The sequence below is a fragment of the Podarcis erhardii genome, assembly GCF_964252035.2.
Source record: "Podarcis erhardii genome assembly, chromosome: 6".
NCBI classification, from domain to species: domain Eukaryota; kingdom Metazoa; phylum Chordata; class Lepidosauria; order Squamata; family Lacertidae; genus Podarcis; species Podarcis erhardii.
The window spans coordinates 63,304,630-63,318,313 of NC_138510.1; the positions used below are offsets into that span (position 1 = coordinate 63,304,630).

General features: G+C 41.3%; 1 protein-coding gene across 1 annotated transcript in view; it reads left to right on the top strand.

Annotated features, from left to right (window-relative positions):
* Nucleotides 1-60: 60 nt before the first annotated feature.
* The window catches only part of PDE4B (phosphodiesterase 4B), a 246,738-nt gene continuing 233,114 nt past the window's right edge, over nt 61-13,684 (top strand). The window contains exon 1 of the mRNA XM_081867179.1: nt 61-175. The gene's annotated coding sequence lies outside the window, so the exon portion shown is untranslated. The remainder of the gene's footprint in view (nt 176-13,684) is intronic.

The following is a 13,684-nucleotide window of genomic DNA, read 5'->3' on the forward strand; positions in this document are numbered from 1 at the left end:
GAGCAACAACGAGCGCTAGTCGGGAGGCGCAGAAAAGAAAGCGCCTTTTCGCCTCTCCGGCGGAAGCAGCGAGGGAGCCTCGTTTCGGGGCGCGCGGGGCGGGCAGGCGGAGAGGGAGCGCGCGCCGCCGCCGCCGCTGCCACTGCCGCCTCCGCTAGGAAGGATAGCGGCAAAGGTAAGATACTTCGGGGCGGGGGGTGGGTGGGAGGCGAGTAGCCAAGGGACGCCGAGGTGGTGCAGCAACGTTTTCGGCCCCTCAGCCCTTACCAAAAAAAAACCCCGTGGGTACTGGCGTGGGTTGTTTACCTAGGCGGTGTGGGGAGGTGTGCAGCACACTCGCTTCCCCGTCAGAGGGGTACCAAAAGATGACCGGGGTGACGGTGGGGAGACGGGCGGAGGAGGCATTTAGGGTTTTTTAAAATATAAAAATAGTATTAAAATTAGTTTAAACCACCCAAAGGGAGACCAAAATGCCTCCCCGCCTGCCTACCGACGGTGTTCTGGCTTCTGGAACGTGCAGCACATATGCAAGGCTCTCTGGCTCGCGCTGGCGAGGACAAACTCCTGGCGCCTTTTCGCCGCCAGAGCACCCACAGGAAGAACAGCGCCGGTGAACTTCGGGGTGCCAAGGTGCCTGTCGAAGAGACTTCTCGGGGGCGACAGGTTAAGACTAGCCTGCCTCTTCCCTGGGCTGACAGCTGAGGCGAAGCACCCGGCGGTTGGAGGTTGGGGGGCGGGCGGGTGATCCTCTGAACTTGCACCAAACAATCTCTGGAACAAAAACTCTGCCCAAACCGTGCAGTGAGTGTGTGGTATCATAACTGAGGGTTAGCTGTTCAGTGGAAAGCAGGGCAATTTGCCCTGTTTTGCTTATAGCTGCGCTGTGATTATTCCCTTGCTTTTCTTTTTGACCTACTTTCTGGGGGGTGGCTGGGTGGGGGGATGGATAAATGGGTTGCAGAACTGTGGGAGATATTTGAACGGTTGTGACAACACTAGTTCATGCCTTCTACTTACGGTTGTATCCCTTAGTCTGCTTTTGATCTTTAATACGATGCATCAAGGAAAATTGGTTTTACCTTAGCATACTCGTTCACCAGTGATATACATACATGGTGGATGTGTTCAGGTTACACTCGCATCTCTTTGGCCATAATATTTACACATTATACAGTAGATCTAATTAGGACTGCATCATTTCTGAATTTTACTGCTGCATTTATATAAGATTGAGACATGTGAAAAAATGGGTATCCTCACTAATAAGCAAAGTGTATGTGCGCACGCTTCATCCATTATTTTTTCCTTTTGAAAAGTAATTTCAGTTATTAATCCTTAAGTTCTCAGCTCTTTCTAACCTGTTGCTATCACATTCATAAGATTTGTAATGGAATGACAGGACACTGGCCCACACATTTTGTTATTTTTGCCTTCTATCATATATTATGTTTAGAAAAACAAAATGAATCAGTCTACGTTTATCTCTGTTCAGTGTTTTTTCTTGTAATAACAATAATTGTGTGGTCCATTTTCTTTCCTTTATTTTACTCTTTTTATATAAGTTTATGTTTTTCTTTTATGTAGTGTGATGTGGAGGGACTTGTGGGTATAGGAAGACCTTGAGAACTGTCCCTCCATTTTTGATTTACATATTGTTTGGAGGACATATTTGTGTTTTTAGGTGGTTGGTTCATAGTGAGGGTAACAGGTGACATGGAATTGATGGGGCATTGTATGTATTTCCTGAACAAGAAAAAGAGAACAATCAATTCAGTTGCTGTGCAGGGACACTCATGGAGGGTCCCATAAAGTAACTTCCTTGAAGATTAAGCATAAGATTTACAGAAAAAGCTAGAGAATGCTGAATTAGAAGGTTGTATTATTTCACGTTCATTGTCAGCAGCTGTATATATTTCAAGGTGTCATTATCTATATGGAAGAAGAAAATCCTTTTACTGGAACTATACTATTTAGGAGCCAATTAAGAAATCTTTTTTTAAAAAATATATTTTTTATTTTCCAAGATTTTTTTAAAAATAAAAACAATTTCCCATTCATCTTAACACCAAATTCATCTTGTTTGACTTCCCGCCACTCCCACCCCCCGGTTTCCAATTTTTTTTCATTTCTTCCCCCTGCATATTTGCAATACTTTTCCAATTAATTTTCGCTTCTTCATATTTAACTAAAATATCAAATTAGTTCATAAGGGCTACACCAATCCTGCTAATGTTTTGACATATTTACAGTGGTCTTTAACATAGTCTATAATTTTTTCCCAATCTCTCTCGAATTTCTTCGTCTTGGTTTCTGATCTTCACACTAAGTTTTTCATTTCAGCATAGTCCATCAATTATCCATTCTTCCTTCGTTGGTACACCCTCCTCTTTCTACTTTTGGGCAAATAGCATTCTAGCAGCCATTGTAGCATACAGAAATAGTCTCTTTACATTCTTTGGTATTTCTTCCCCCGTTATTCCAAGCAAAAAGTCTTTGGGTTTTTTATGAAAAGTTTTCTTAAACATCTTTTTTAATTCATCATATATCATTTCCCAGAAGTCTTTTGCCTTTTTACAGGTCCACCACATATGCAAAAACGTACCTTCGTTATCTTTACATTTCCAGCATATTTTAGAAGATTTTTAAAACATTTTTGCAATCTTTACTGGGGTCACATATCTAAAGAAATCAATACTGTACTTCATATTTAAATAATGATGTTAGTTTTGGTTATACATGCAACTGAAAACAAAAAACAAAAATTCTCTCCCTTCCTCTTTCATTTTGTTACCTGCAAGATTTGTGTTATGTATATTTAGTTTGAAAGGGTAGTTAAGTATGTAGAAGCAGAAAATTACCCATTACATCTTAAGGCCAAATGTATTTGTTATTACAAGAACATTAATAACAATACTTTGCTATTTACATCCAACTCCTGCAAACACACTCAAAAGTGGCGTCCAACAAAGGAAAGATAAACACAACCATCAGATAAAGTTAAAAATATTACAAATTAAAAGTTATTGCAGGCCAAAACTAATATTTACTTGATCAACTTTGTGCATCTGCATTACAGACCAGATACTGGGGACCAAGGTAATAATTTGAAGAATGAAAAGGAGAGAAAGAGTTCTTAGGGAGATCATGTTTTAGAAACAAAACAAAACACCATATACACTTGCCAATGTTGTTCTTTAAATTAAGGCTATAGAATGTTGGGATGCTCTAACTTAAGGAGTTATGTCTTGCTTCTAGTGTGACCAGTGGGGTGTCATGACTGGATGATTTCCCAATTGGAAATATTTCTAAGTCTGAAAGGTAGTATCTATCTACGTTTAAAATGCTTTTCTATCAGTTATTCCTTTGTTGTGATGGGTGACCTGCCATTTCTGAAATGGGTGCAAAATTATGTAGTCTTTCTAACACATTGCGTGTGGCAGTGACATCTGCCTTCTACAACATACAACGTTCTCTTGAATTTCTTGCCAGTCATTCTGCTTTTGAAAGCAACAATTTCTTCAAGATGAGCACAGGTATTTCAATGACTGGATTCACAGTGATATGACCCAGGGTTGATGGCAGACATTTGGAGACTTGTGGAATGAAAGAAGGCTTTCTGTTAGCTTTTTCAAGGTATTGTGAAGTGGCTGGCAAGGGGTTTACTTAGGAGATAGTAGATTAAAAGTATGCCACCCAAGTCTTAGGGTGCTCCTTCTTAGTATCTTCTTCATCTTTACAGTAGATGGATTGTTTGGCTAGACAGATGCTTTGTGGCTTTTATGGATAATGGCATATTCAGAATACCTTCTTTTTAATATTTGTGAGCACTTGATTTATTCTTGGATGGCAGGAATCCCAGTTTCAGCAGATATGAATATCAGTGTATAGCTATCTTGTTTTGTTTGGTGAGGAGAACCCTGATGAAAGACATGCGTGCATTTTTCAGTACAGTGGTACCTTGGTTTACAACCATAGTCCGTTCCGGAGGTCCGGTTGTAAACCAAAACAGGTTGTAACCCAAGGCACGCTTTCGCCAATGGGGCAAAACCAAAATTGGTTGTAATCCAAAAAAAAGGAACACTTCCGGGTTTGACGTGGTTGTAATCCAAACCGGTTGTAATCCAAAGCGGTTGCAAACCAAGGTACCACTGTAGTGCTATTGCATAAAAAAATGATTCCTGGATAAACAGAACTGATACAGTTCCTGAATTGTCACACACTGTCCATGCCACTGGTCCATACTGCAAATATATACTTAGTGTATCATCTTTGTTGGCAAGTTCCTTAAAGATGGCTTGCTCCAGTTTGCCCATGGATAATATGGCGTTAAAAAGGAGCCAAGTGGGTAGCATAGGTGGACCTTGTATGTCTAGGTGCTGTTTATCATTGAAAGTGACGTTGTTGCTAAAGTGGTGCACCCTTTAGGACGTTAATTAGAAGGTCTTCTGTTTAGAAAATCTTAAATGATTTTAATTCATCTCCATTTCATCAACCACTTTATAAAGATTTTATTGCTAGCTTCACTCTGCTTGGAAGCTATTCAGCATAGTTGTTTTTATGATAATCTACACAGCTAATAAAGTATACAAATATTATTTGTACACTTATGCATATTTTCTTAAAATTTTAGCCAGATAATCTCAGGGTGAGCTCAGATACGTGTTTTTCATCCCTTGATTATTTTTATAATGTTAAACAGCTGTTTCAGGTAAAAGAACATGTGCTGAAGTATCATATTTGCTGTTACCTCAAACACAATACAGTACTCTTTCAATGAGACCATTCATATATTCACCTAACACACACTGAGTGATGATGAGTGATATATATTAGTCCTCAGATTTTTAAGCATGGTGAGGAAAAAAAGCTATGATGGCTGTAGGTTGTCCTGTTCAAGAATATGTTGGGTAAAATAAAACTTGTGCATAAAAATGGTAGCAGTGTAGCACACTGCTGCAAGAATTGGTTATCTGGATGAAAATATTGTGGAAAAGTCGTTTTCACTTGAAGATGATCTGAATTCTCAGGGTATATTGATTAGTACATTTTGTTATTGTATATTTTGTTCTTAAGGATTATCCACTATACTGTAATCTAAAAGCCCTTTACTTTTATTACTAGGGCTTTGAAGCAAACTCATATGAGGTTTTGGTGGTGGGTTTTTTACAAAGGGGAAAAATTAATTCTGTTTTCCTCCTGATTTCTCCTTAGAAACTTGCGACTGAAAATCAAGCTGTTTTTTGATGTCAGGGGTACAAATTTTTGCAGGCAAATGGAGGCAAACATGGCACTGAAATGAAACAGGGTGCATTTATGCCCTTTTAAATTCCAGCCTAAGATTACAACCCACTTTTACTTACTTGTCAATTACAGCCCAGTTAATGTAATGTTTATGAATGTGTATGCTTAGGGTTCAGGTAAAAGGCTGCAGGGAAGGCTGCAATTAGCTGCAGTATATAATGCAGTCAGAACACCTAATTCTAAATGTCTTTACCTGAAAGAAATCTTCAGTGGAACATAGTATATTGTGTGTGTCCTCAAGGCTTCAACTTAGGAATTAATTCAGTCATTTGTATACCTTTTTACCTTTATTACACAGTCTTCTACCCAAATATCCCTCAGAATGCATATGTGGGAAGCACTCATTGATAGCATCCTCAAGTCACTATCTCCCTTCATGTGAAAAAGTTGTTGCTGGCATCCATGTGTCTTGAGAGACAATGGAATGTGCCTCTGGGGGTGAAGTCAAACCACCGCATTAGCAGCACTGAAATTACCTCCCCAGGGTGCAAACCTGGGAAGTGTGTATGGAGGTCCTGGGCTGCCCAGATGACAAGACCTCCCTCTCGGCCTTGCAGATATGGTCCAAAGGAAAGCAGAACAATACTTTGGTACCAGCTGGGTTGCATGAGTTGCTGAAAGGAGGCGTACAAGGTGTCATCCAACTATCTTAGGGACTCCACTCTGGATTTGTGTAGGGTTTACTCCTTAGCCTTTTCTTTTCCTGTAGTTATCCCGCAAGGCAGAAGAGGTTTAGGATCAGAATTTTCCCCCTCCTAGATGGATTATCTTTCTAGGTTGATGAGCCCCATCTGCCCCTCACTTCCCTCTATAGCACCTGCAGAAACCACCTTTTTGACCATTACACCCACTATTGGTCTCATCCCTTCATCAGAGCCTGTCTTCGCATGCAGGGCGAAGTCTCTAACAAACCAAGGGGTTGAGACCCAGCCAGCTATCCTCACCTGGTCAGTTGAAGCCGTTTCCCAGAATGTGACCACTGTCACATGCTGACAGCTTCTAGGAGCCACAGGTGAGAGCTGAGTGCAGGGTGGGCAAACTACACCAGAAGGAGCATGGCGTGTCCCCCACCAGAGGTACTACCCCTCACTTAACATCTGAGCAAAAAGACTCTGAGTTATGAAATCTTATGTATAGTTAGGAAAAGAGCTGTTAGTACCCGTGCAACTGTTCTAAATCTGGCAATAGTCATGATGTGTAGGAGGGAGTGATATCATCCCACCATAGGCTGATTGTCACCATATTTAGAACATCTGCATAAGGCTGCTGCTTCCCCCCGCCACTTCCTTTTTTTTGCAGTTAGACTGTCCGCACTGTTGCCCATTGTCTATCTAATATTTGAAAAGTGTGCTTTGATTTTCATTCCAGCTTTTGCCGTTAGTACCCTAACACTTATACATCCTGTAACGTTTTAGCATTATAAATGTAGTTCTGATGTGGAATCAGTTCAGATGGGGTACAAGGCCAGCCCCAGGCATTCGGGTGCTTCAGCCACATTTCCATGTTCATAAGCTGATCAGACTGGTAGCTGAATCTCACTTCTACAGTAGCAGTGGAACAGTGTTGAAGCTAGGGTTGAACACTAGCCATGAAACAACACTTGAGGACAGGAGGCTAGTTTATTGGTCAAAAGGCAGGTTGTGCAGCATACACAGCTGTCTTCCAATCCCTCCCTGCCACTCTCTGCCCCCTGCATCTGCTACCTGAGATTAGTGGCGAAGCTGCATGCTCCACTACCGGGGTCGGAGAGCAGGCAGGGGCGTGGTACACCACCCGCTAGGGGGTCGCGAACCACCTGCAAGGGTGTGGCGCGTGTTCTGGGGGCGTGATGTGCCAACTGTGGGGGCATGGCAACCGGGGTATGTGCGGTGGTTGTCGGGGGGGGCACCACGATGGCACCCTACCAGAATAGTGGTGCCGGGGGCGGTCCGCTCCCTCTGCACCCCCGTTCCTCTGCCAGTGCCTGAGTTGGCTACTTCACTCTGTCTAATGATAGGGACAGCCCTGGATATTGTTGAACAGTTCGTTCGTTCCAAGTTCCACCACTACTGTGTCCCTGTACATGTCTGTAGTACAGCTTAAAGCTGCAGTGTTAGGCTGCTATAGATCAGTTCATATATTATGTGCTATAATTGATGTTCAGTTCTGCGTTGATGGACCTCCCAAATGCTTTCTAGCTTCTGTTTTGCATTTAAAGCTTGAAATGAAATTGTTTCTTATTTGCACAAACAAAATTAATGAGGCACTTTTCTCTGATGCCATCAGATCTGTGTGTTTTCAGGAGACTGTGTGTCTCTTTGAAGACAAGACAATTTGACATGAGGTAAGCCATGCTACTTTTCTGGCTAGAATACTGCAAACATCTGAATTAATTGGATATATGTCACAATTTGGATCCTATAGGTTGATGTAAGAAAATGAGCAAAAAATCACTTTTCATGCAGTATGGACATGGACTTTTAGAGGCATAGAGCATTTTCCAGAAGCAATTCAGTTAACTTGATTCATATTGGAATGGATATTTTGATTTTGAAACTGGTCCTTTGCAGATAACGAACCAGGGGTAGCCAACATGCCTGTTTTTGGACTTCAACTTGTATCAGCTGCAGCCAATGGTAAAGGATAAAAGGAGTTGTAGTCCAGCAACATCTGAAGGACATCATGTTGACTATCTCTTTAATTAACAATACCGTCCATAGAAAGACTAAGAATTGTTAGAAAACACAGAAGAGAGATGGATTCACATATTTGTTTGCCTGTGCTGAAAAATATTATATGGTGATAAATACAGGCAAATATGGCACCAAATGGGAGTGGATTTATAGTCTATCCAGATCTTTCACTGCTGTTAAGCAAATCTCTGAATCTGCTGCAGTAGCTGGAGTGACTTCCTTTTATAAGCAAGTTACGAAAACTACACAAAACAATGAAAGTAAGTTTCAAATAATGCACACTGCGGCAAAATAATAATTAAAAAATCCTAACATTACAAATTCACTGATGGGACCTGAACTGATGGTGACTTACCTGGAACGAGATCTTGGGTCAGTGGTGGAAAACTCAATGAAAGTGTTGACCCAGCATACAACAGCTATGAAAAACTCAAATTCCATGCTGGGAATCATTAAGAAAGGCAGAGAAAGGAAAAACTCACAATATTGTACTTGTCAATGTCTTTATCTGTGGTGCAGTTGCACGTGGGATATTGCACACCATTCTGGCCTTCTTATCTCAAAAAGGATATTGTTGAGATCAAGAAGATGCAGAAAAGAACAGCCAACGTGATCATTGGGCTGTAGCAACTCCCTTATGAGGAAACATCCCAACTTTGGGGACTTTATAGTTCGATGTCATGCCCCTGCTGGAGGAATCCTCTTTGCAGAGTGACCTGAAGCTCCTAAAGACAAACATCATGGAGAAGCTGCCCATATCAAGGGACTTCAGAGATCTGGCAGGATCTGGCGCTCTCAGGGAACATGGCAGCCGAATCTTCTCCTCAAGGTACAGCCCCATCACAGTATCGGAGGTGGAAGCTGAGTGGACATGTGAGTCCTAGGGAGTGCAAGTTCCTGAAGGTGAAAGCTCAGTCAACCACTGGATGTTGGAGTGCCCACTTAAGGAACAAGGACTCCTCAGAAGAAAATGAGATACTCATGAGTAAGGCAGTCCTTGTGAGCTGACCAAATCCTCAGGTGACTCCGATGTCCTGCAGCTGTGCTCTGGGTGGGACTCTGAAGGCTCAGGCTTAAGAGCCTTATGTTTCAAGCACAGAATGTGAGAATTACATGTGTGCAGCCCTGACAAGTCATTGGACTCCCTGTGTTTGGGCCCCCATTTCTTGTGCTGTCTCTGCGCTTTTGACTACCTTTGAATTTGGTTCTGGTACTGTTGACACTCAGCTGCTTTTCCTGTGCAGCAGGGCATTTAAGAAAAAGTGAGTAACAGGGTCATGATAGATGTGCACAGAATTATTCATGGCAAAGTGAACTTTGACAGGAGGAGGTATTTGTCTAGACTAGAAATTGTTCAATGAAGCTGAATGCTAGAAGATTCAGGGCACACTTCTCCACACAGTACATACTTAAACTATGGACTTTAAAGGGGATTGGATGATTTCATGAAGGATAAAACTATCAGTGATTTTGTCACGATGGCTATGTATTGCCACCAGAATAAGAGGCCACATGCCTTTGAATACCAGAAGAACAGCAGCAGAGGACTATTGCTGTTCCCTGCCTATGGGCTTCTCGTTGGCATCTAGTTGGAAACTTCAGGAAATGGGAAGTTGGGATTAGATAGGCTTTTGGTCTAATTCAGCAGGTCTCTTTTATGTTTCTTGTAACAAACCCTATAAACAAGGAGGCAACGTCCTATTTTTATACCACCATCCTTGAAAATGCATTCACATAGAAACAAGGCTGAGGAAAAGTTGGGTAAGTCAGTTGCTTTCAGTGTTTTCGCATGGCCCTTTACTATCTAACTGTTCACTGTGGAACACACACAAGCACGGAGGAAGATGGTGTATTACTGCATATACAGTTGATGTATCCCATGACAGCAGAAAAGAAAATTATCTCCCCCTCATGTCAATTGAAAAGTAGAGCAAGAAGGTGAAGATACATTTCTTGGTGTCTTAATAAGTGATTACATAGTAGTCCCTTTTCTCCAGACATGAAATACATGCCTGTTTGAGGTTTGACCTGTAGCAGGTTTGGGTCCCCCTCTGGGGGGAAAATCTGCGCATAAATTGTCTTCAGCCTTAATGAGCAGTAGAACCATGCTCTTTTTTTTTGTATTGTAGTCTCATTTAGTAATGAGAAAAGTTGTGTGGAAACATCCTTTATTATATCTGCTGAATTGGTAATATACTTTGTAAGGTTAAAGTTTAAGTATTCAAAGGAGATGTCTCAAAAAGAACATCACAACATTTCCAAGTTTGTTTCCAAGCTGATTTAAAACAAATAAAAGTGATTAAATGAACTGTTAGGACTATATGGAGAAGGGAGAGGGAAAGGATCTGGTATAATAATGTACAGGAATTTGAAAAGAACTGTTATCATTTAAGATAGCAAAATGTTTCTTTTTGTTTTTTAAAAAGAAGAAACTACTAAAATCAGCTACTGAGAAAAATGCTGGAAGAAATAAAAAGTGAAATTGCAAAATGGCATGTTTGTCTTTGATATGTGTGAATCTATAAGCAGTGTCCCACAAGAATGGGTTGGGTGGTGAAATGAATGGATTTAAAACAGGCCACAACATTGTTGAATAAACTACCAGAAGAGCCCTTATTGCCTATGTCCCTGAGGCTTGCCATGACTGCCCTGCCATTTGACCCCAGAGGCCATCTTACTTCTGAGCTGTTCCAGATTAAGCTGTCTTGCTTTTTGGTCAAGGAAGGGGGACCAGCTCGCCCACCTGTCACAGTACTTGTGCACCTGCCAGAGACGGGGCTTCTTTTGCTTGGCTTCCACCCCCCATCTCCAAACCAGAGCTCAAAACACAGCAAGAACCCCAACATAGATCCCACAACAACTCAATATAAACAATTAAAGAGGACATGATATCAAATGATATTTGAGGAAAATGTCTCATCCCTAGTCAGAAAGATGGATTTGAAAGAAAGAAGGAAAGGTGAATTTCATCACACCAGTAAAGTGGTTGTACCTACGTAACTTCTTGTTGTTTGGACACCCACCACCACTAAGAAACTGCATTGGCAATTTCAGTATTTGATTTAAGTGAAGCTCTCTTCTTGGCCGTAGGATATCTTGCCCACATCCCTGGCGTACTTCCCATTGCCATGATCCTTGCCATGATCTCAAGACAAAGTCAAAGCTTCAGTATCTCAGTCATGCCCAATCACTTTTGAGAGGCAGTAAACCAGTTGAGACTGAACCCAAGTCATTATTTCCCAAATTAATCACCAGTTACATAAGCAGGGGCTCAGGACTTCAACACGCCCATCAACTCAGGGGACAAAGAAGCCATAGCATCTCTCAGGTTTTAAATCATTTGATATGAGTCATTCTGCTAAGGTTCCAAGATGTCAATGTGCAACAGTATGCCTCGCTATCCAGTACAAGAAGCAGCTATACTCAATGACCCACATCTTTTTGGGGGAAGAAAGCTGCGAAAAAAGAGAGAAAGAAAAACCCAGGCTTAGCAACCAAAACTACCTGCATTCCTAGCTTCCCAAGCCTCAGTCCAATATAGGACGAATATGTCCTTGAATGCCATTGCTACTAAATCCTATTGATGAGGCCATCATGACTGCCCTTACGCAAAAAGAACAGAAAACATTACCACCAGCAGCAGCCTAGGAACAACCAAATAGCAATCACTATAATTGCATAGAAAAGTCATAGAAAAAGTTAACTCTTCCACACTTCTTTTACCACTGAACATCTGAACTTGCTAGTTTTCCTTAAGATGGTAAATAGCAGCTGGGAGTGGTGATTTTTTTTTTTTTTAAAGAATGTGACAATAAGGGGAAGGATTATAAATTTGTCTCCCAGTGCCATGGTGCCAATCCAGGCTGAACTTTTCAGAAGGCTATTTGCTAAAACTGAAAGAGACAATCTATTGTTGCATTTAATTTGACCCCGTACTGATGCGGGGGGTGTCTTTCCAGTTGAAATATAGTTAATCGTTAGGCAGTTGATTAGTTTGGTCTGAATGCATTATGGATGTGCTTTATTGCTGTTGCGTCAGCATGGAAATCTCACATCTGAAAATGAATGGCATGTTACAAAAGAAACTGGAAGCAGCAGCATCCGTTCTCAACTGGATAACAATTTGCAAAGCACTTGTCAAGAATATGACAGACTGTACTGATAAAGAGCTATACGTTTCTAAGGGTCCCTATAAATAGCAAAGAGCTGTGGGATATGAAAAGTATAAGTGGTGAAGCTATCCATTTCTGAACAAAATGTTTTAAGAGGCAATCTAACAAAGCAACTATGTAAAATGACACATAAACCAAGCACAGGGTGCACTGTAACAAAGACAGGTGAAGTAATTTTGCCAATTGAGGCAGAAAATTCCACAAGTCTCTCCCTGCTTCAATCCTTGGCAATAAAAATACAGCATTAAATTAAATACTATAACAGCTGACTGCTCTTTCTTGATACTCAAAATCAGCTGCATTACTCTGCCTTATTTATTTTTAAAGCATTTCTAAACTGCCTATATTTTTTTAAAAAAAATCTCTTTTAAGTGGTATGCACTATGTACCATATAAAACAAAACAAAAATGCAATTTGAAACAATGATTTGAGGGATTCAGGGACATAGATTGGGGTCCAATCTTACAGCTCAGGGATAATTTGGACAAAAAGATCAGCTTTTAGAAGATGATTGCTGCTTCACATGGCAGAGGGAGGGACAATGGACAAATGCCTGGTTTGGAGTCATTGGCCTATGATACTGTATTCTGTAGGATGTGATGCCATGATCGAAATGATCTTACAGGCCTATAGAGAGGCTGGCGTTCTTTTAGTTCTGATAGTAGGGCCAGTCTTCTAAGATAATCCAAATCAGTAAAGTGTTTCTATAACGCTTACTGTTAGATAATCCTTTAATCCTTGGGATGTCAGCATGGCAAAAAGGCACAATTTGGGACACACACACCTCGGCGAAGCCTCTGAGCATCCCCCCCCCCATTCGTTGTATTGTTAGGTGAGATGTAGTGAGGGTGGTTAGCTACCCCCCCCCCAATACTACAGAATTGAATGAAGAAGCTGGAAGAACAATGCTTTCTCTCACAACTTTATGTGCTTTTCAAGGCTCAGATGGGCAACCTAAGCTGTTGAACAGAAAGCAGTTGAAGGAAAGGGGAGCGATCTTGTGGGAGGGGGGAGGGGGAGGGGAAAGGGGAAAATGGGAAGAGAGAAAGTAAGGAGCTTCAGAGTCAGACGAGAGTGAGTGAAAGGAGACAGCCCGCCATTGGCCATCAAGGTACAGGTCACATCTGTCTCCAGTGACAGAAATAATGGCTCTTGTGCTTTTTCAGCACTGCCATTGTGCAAAAACATGGATCTAAGGTACAGATCCTTAGGGATCTTGGTTGTTGTTGTTGTTGTTGTTGTTGTTGTTGTTAAAGAGATCCCTGCAAAACCACCATCAAATCATAGGCCACCTGGATATGCTCTGTGATTTATTGGTGGTTTCACTGACATCCTATGTAAAAAACAACCATGAAGATCCGTAAGGATCCATGTCTAGAAAAATGTGATTTTTTTACTGCACACTCTACCAATGTGAATATTAATTTGATAGCTCTTTTTTTTTAAAAGACTCTGTAAAATTGTGCAAATTAAAGAGAATCAGTTTAAATCCTACTGGATCCATCTTTGAGGCAGTGTCTATATGTGCACACTCAGAT